This window comes from Triticum aestivum, chromosome 1D, assembly GCF_018294505.1.
Source record: "Triticum aestivum cultivar Chinese Spring chromosome 1D, IWGSC CS RefSeq v2.1, whole genome shotgun sequence".
Lineage (NCBI taxonomy): Eukaryota > Viridiplantae > Streptophyta > Magnoliopsida > Poales > Poaceae > Triticum > Triticum aestivum.
In genome coordinates this window covers 153,601,476-153,607,475 of record NC_057796.1, presented here as the reverse complement: position 1 = coordinate 153,607,475, position 6,000 = coordinate 153,601,476, and positions in this window count along the sequence as shown.

Below are 6,000 nucleotides of genomic sequence, written 5' to 3'. Positions count from 1 at the left end.
AAAACTGACATGGGGGACCCACCTGTCATAGACAGTGGGTTAAACAGAGTTCAAACTAATCTAAATTTAGTTAGTAAAACTACTGGGCCCACCTGTCAGTGTCTAGTGGTGGTGGGGCCCATTTGTCAGCAGCTGGGCTGGTCCAGTCAGCAGAGCTCACCGGTCAACAGGCTGGCCGGGCCCTTGGGGCCCACGGGTCAGTGACCTAGGTGGTGGCCCAGGGGTGGCCCACACGGCGCCAGCTCAGCGGAGCTGCCGGAGTGGCTCCGGCGAGCTCGTGCGCGGTGGCCGAATGCTGACGAGGTCGGAAATCGCCTATGGTTCACCAGTTCGCATGCCACGACTTGCTTCGAAAGCTAGGAGGGAGCCGCGTTGAGCGGTGCTGCTAGACTACGCCGGGGAGGCCGGAAACGTCGCCGACGTCGAGCTTGGCGGCCGTGGCTTTCGGGCGTGCTCGCGCTCGTCGCTGCAGGGCACGGCAAGGACCGTGGAAGGTGGCGTTGGACTGATGGGAGCGTGTTGAGCACGATGCCGTGCTCGTCCGAGCTGGACGGAGAGTGTGGACACGGCGACGAGTACGGCGGCGGAGGCGTGCTACGACCAGGACAGTGGCTACAGCTAGGCCGCGGTGAGGCGAGGAAGGAGAGGGGAGTGGACGGAGTGGAGCTCACCGAGCGGTCAAGAAAGACCCTTGGTGGCTTAGGAGCAGCAGAGCTCGCCGGGGAGGAAGGGGATCGCCGGCGGCCGTCGAGGAAGAAGACGATGCGTGCGGCGACAGTGGAGCTCCCCCGCTCCAATCCAAGGGCGTAGGCGACGTAGGTGAAGGTGCCGGCGCTACTGGACATGCGCAAACGGCGCGGGGTGGCCGGCGGCCGCGCCTATGGCGAGGACTAGGTGACGGTGTCGTCGGCCCTTCTCCAAATCCGCGGAGAGGGAGAGGGGGAGAAATGGATGAGGACGCCAGGGGGAGTGGGGTGGTGCAAGTGGAGGCGGGGATCGAGGAGTCGAGGAGGCGCAGGCCTTATCCCCTCGCCCGGGCGTCGCCGGCGAGGCGGGTCCGGCGGGGACGGCGCCTGTAGCGACTCGGGTCGTGGAACAGTGCGAGGGGGAGATGACCGGGAAGGGGGAGTGGGCTGGCCAGCTGGAGTGGGCCGGCACAGGTGGGTGTAGTCCAGGGAGGGGGGTTGCTCTTTCTCTCCCTTTTCCTTTTCTTTTAGTTTTTCTTTCCTTTTTTTATTTTCAGCAGCTTTTGCATTTTCCTTTTAGCCACTAATGACTTTGCAAAATTATGCCACTGGCCAAAACAATTTCAAAGAATTAAAGTGCACTGACACAAAAAGGTTGGGAGGCTTTTGGAATCGTTGCCAATTTTATAAATTAAAAAGGGCATTTAATTTATTGCTTAGGTCATTGTTTTAAGTAGTTTAGGCCACTTAAACCCTTTGCAAAAATGTTGGTTCACCACCAGTATTAGTTGTAGAAAATTTGGCACTTGATGAACATTTTTGTTTTCATGTTTGAGAAATTTTGAATTTCACTTAGCATTTGAATTTGCATTCAATGGGGAAGTTGAAAGAAACATGAGATAATAATGATCAGGCACATGTTTAGCAAAAAGATTAACTTAACCCCAGGGGTTACTGTAGCATCATTACACCGGGGTGTTACACCCTTGGACACGATGTAGATGTTATCATGGAAGCTTCTCTTAAAGTAATTATTCCCTTGGTATAAGTTCATCTTATATCTTGGATCTGGTCTTTTGCAACCGTGGTTCCGACCATGATTGTTCTCCTTTGATTCTATTTCTCGGACGAGTAAAATACTTGTCTTTGCAGATCAATACACCTCTGCAACCTCTATTATGATCTACCTTCGAGAATTACCCCGTGGTATCTCGATAATATCACAGAACCATATTACTTCTTATGAGTTCTTCTTCAAGTATTATTTATCACTGATTCCAATTTTCGCCGGATTCTGAGTTGTTAGACACTCAAGGACACCGATAGTGAATCGAGTCTGTACTCCGATTCAATAACTCTAAGTAATTTTCATTGCTTACGAGTTTAATAATCCTTCAAGTCATTCCTAGCCCGGTTGGCTATATCATTATCATGCTAAATTTTAACTGTGCTACCTGGTCCTTATTCCTGGAGCACAACTTTCGACGATGAGCTAAACTTACGTCGGTCTTCCTCATCTTATCGTCCACCTCAAACAGCAAGCTTGATCCCGAGTTAATGTCGTATCCATGGTTCCAATAATCTCCCGTGGTATCAGACCTTTTGCTTGATTACAATCGTTGTTCGATTGCTTCTTCATGGAGCCTCTCGACACAATTTGTCGTGATCATCATCAACGTTTTGACTCCTTCTAGGATATCGATTGAATTCATGATGAGAAATACCATCCTTTCCCTCGATGATTTGTATTATCACCGACCACTTTATTGCCTTCCGTTCAACACAAACTTGTTCGTGTTTGGTGTTATACCTTGAGTTCCTTGCTATGCAACAATTGTTCTGCTTTACCTTGGAACATTAACATCTCTTTTGTCCTCAATGTTGTGAGAATTTCACCACCTCTTAAGAAATCTTGGTATGGTGATACTTCTCACCATCACCATTCCTTCTTGGGTCCTCGTGTTGATTCCAACCGGGGTACCAACAAGTGAGCGGTGCTGTTTGGATCCTGCCCTTCTAGCAACCCTATTGCTTTGAAGTTAATGGTCGGCCGTTCATTCTTAGACTATTGATTATTGAATTACCATTCCGACGTTGGTCGTGCAACCCAGCCCATATTTCGGGTGCACCTTTCAACCAATGTTTAATTGTGTATGTTTTCCTCGAGCATACATCATTATACCATTTGTTCTGACAAATGTTATCTCCTTGTTCACATAGTTGTGGAAATCCATCTTTTGTTAATCTCGATGAATTGTCGCTGATTCCATCAGCCACCTCCTCATCCTCTCGTTGGTTTACTGATGAACTCTTGTTTCGGAACTCGCTTCCATAGTTCATTTCCCGAGAATCTTACAATGTCATCTCGTCAAATTGTGCCGCACCTTTTCTTCTCAGGCATCCTAAGTCTAAGGTATCATGACACCAATCAGATCTGAATCTCGGTCAGATGTGATGGTTGGAACATATTTCCAAGAGTTATAATGTTGGTCTTTATATGACCCGGTAAGGTTATGTCATGCATAGCACACCTGGCCGGAGGACCTATTGTTATAGCTTCCTTTTCAGCAAGGTTATCCATTCTTCCATGAGGAAATTGTCAAACTTATTCTACAAGTTGTTCCTGATGGATCCTTCCTGTATCCAAAGTCTGACCTTTGCTTGAAGACCATGTCAATGCTATCTGAACCATGTCTGTGGTAATCCGATTTTCAATAAGAGCATTTGAAGCACAATGCTAAATTTTCTTTATCATTTATCCTAACACCGTTGTATGGGTAATATCATGAGATTCCTCCCCCCTTACCTAAATGGGTTTCTACTTTCTATCCTGTCATGGATATCTTGCTCCGCTTGTCCTTAGGAAGGATATACCCTCGAAATATGTGTGTATACACATTTTCCTTTCCATTGTTCTGATTAATCTGATAATCATATTTTCCTTTCTATTGTTTTGTTTAACCTTTCTGGTAATCTGACTTAACTAAGCAGTGATAATTCCCTGCTTAGTTAAGAACCTTGTGGTACCACGCTGTTAGTAAGACCCTGTTACTATTGTTGATGACATTCCGGTAACCGCCGATGGACGAGAACTTTGCCTATTGGTCCGCCTCATTCAACGAGCAGGAAAATGGTTCTCTTCGTCCCTCGCCCTTGGTATTGATGTTGTTGTCGACATAACTGGTAGGCTATCCTCTGACATGCCTTGCTGTCATGACCGTGCAAGATGTCAGCGCCCTTCCTACTTTTAACCCACATGGTGGGCCCATAACCCACAGTTCCACAGGATCGAAACCTGACTCTCCTGTACACCCTGTTGCCAAAGTTATTCCTAGAGCTTGCCTTCGTATGTAGTTCACGGGCCACCTGCCTAGTGATCTATTCTGGTACTAGATGCAATACTTATTCCTATTGCTCTGAACCCCTTTCACATTTCGTATCAGGCAACGAATGATTGCCTATGCGCTTGAAACTTCTACTTTGCACCTTCTTACTTTGCTCTCGATAATTTCTTAAGTTTCAATTCGAGAGTTACTTTTCGCCACCTTCCTAATGTTATCTAGCGGATAAGCAACCGTGCAGAGTTCCGTTCTTTCGAGTTACCCCTTATCATTTTACGTAAGTACGATGGAGATCCCGAAGAAAGGATGACGACTTGATCATGGTGACATGAAGCAGAGAAATGAAGACATCAATGAAAGGGATCAACCTCTTCGAAAGGGCAGCCAAGACTGAGAAGAGTCGTTAGGTTTTTCGCTACCAGCACTTTCCCCCCTTACTCCACCGCTTAAATCTCGGGACGAGATTTCTTGTAGTGGGGGAGAATTGTGACGCCCGGATATTCAGGCTACAGTAATCCCATGTTAATGATGCCACGTCACCCCGGTTACTATTGCTAATCTCTCGTTCGTTCAAAACCGGTTCAAAAGTCAAATTCAAAATATGTCAAACAACAAAAAATTTCAAACTTTAAAACAAAAATGTTTGGAGCGTGCTAATTAATGTTTAGGAATTTAAGGTCAAGGAAACACACTTTTAGAGAATGCATAAATATTTTAAATTGAATTAAAATAGAAAAGGAAATAAATAGATAAAAAAACAAAAACTAACAAAAAAAAGGGGGAACCTCCCCCCCACGGCCCACTGACCCAGATGGCCTGCCAGCCCACCTGGCCCACCCCGCCGCCTTAACCCCTGCTTCCCCCGAAACCCTAGCGCCCCACTCCCCCACTTCCCCCTCACGTCGCCACTCCCTTTCCCTCTCGATCCAATCTGGATCGAGGAGAAACCCCCACTCCCCTCGCTCCTTGCACCCCCTCTGCCCGAACTGGTTCGGGCACGGCGCCCCAACCCCCGTCGCCGGCGCTCACCGTCACCGCCTCCGACGCTGTTGGACCCCGCCGTCGCCGGAGCTCCCTCGTCAGCCTGCCTCCGCCACCTCGTCGGACTGCTTCCTCTCCAGCGCCGTCGTCCCCGTCCTCCTCCTCGACCCCCCACTGCCCCGTGCCCTACGCTGCTCGGTGAGGCCCCCGACCTCTTCTCTTTCCCCCATCACCGAACGCACGCGCTCAGCGCTCCGCCAAACCCCCCGCGACCGAGCTCGCGGTCGCCCTACCCGAAGCCGCGCCCATCACCGCACGCGCCGGCCTTCCCAGCTCCGGCGCCCGCATCCGCCTACCGCAGCCGGCCGGCCGAACGCCGTCGCCCCGTGCCCCTCCTCCGCTTCTAGCCCCGCAGGCCTCCGCCGCGCCGGCCTGCACCTCGTTGTCGCCCACCTGCGAGCGCCCGCCCTATCGCGCCCCAGCTCGCTGTCGTTGTGCCTGCAACCACCGACTAGATCGCCCGCGCGCCCCAGCCGGGTGCGCCCCGACCCGGCGCCCACAGCCCCGCTCGGGTGCCCAGCCGGGTCCTGGAGCCCGAGGACCGCGCCCGAAGCCCGCTAAGGCCCGCTGGCCCTATGACAGGGGCCCCCACCCCCAGAACGTTTTAAAATAATAATAATAATAAAATAAAAAATATTAATATTAATAATTAATTAATTAACTTAATTAGCTTAGCCTAATTAACCTATTAACTAAACTAATTAATTAGGTTAATTAGGTTAATTAGTTAACAGTGAACGACATGTGGGACCTAGTGGTCTGTTGACTAGTCAAAGTCCACAGTTGATTGATGACGTCATGCTGACGTCATAAAATAAATTTCGAGTTAAATTAATTCTGTTAATTCCAAAAATGATTTAAAACTTTGAAAATTAATATAAATTAAACCGTAGCTCGGATGAAAATACTTTATACATGAAAGTTGCTCAGAA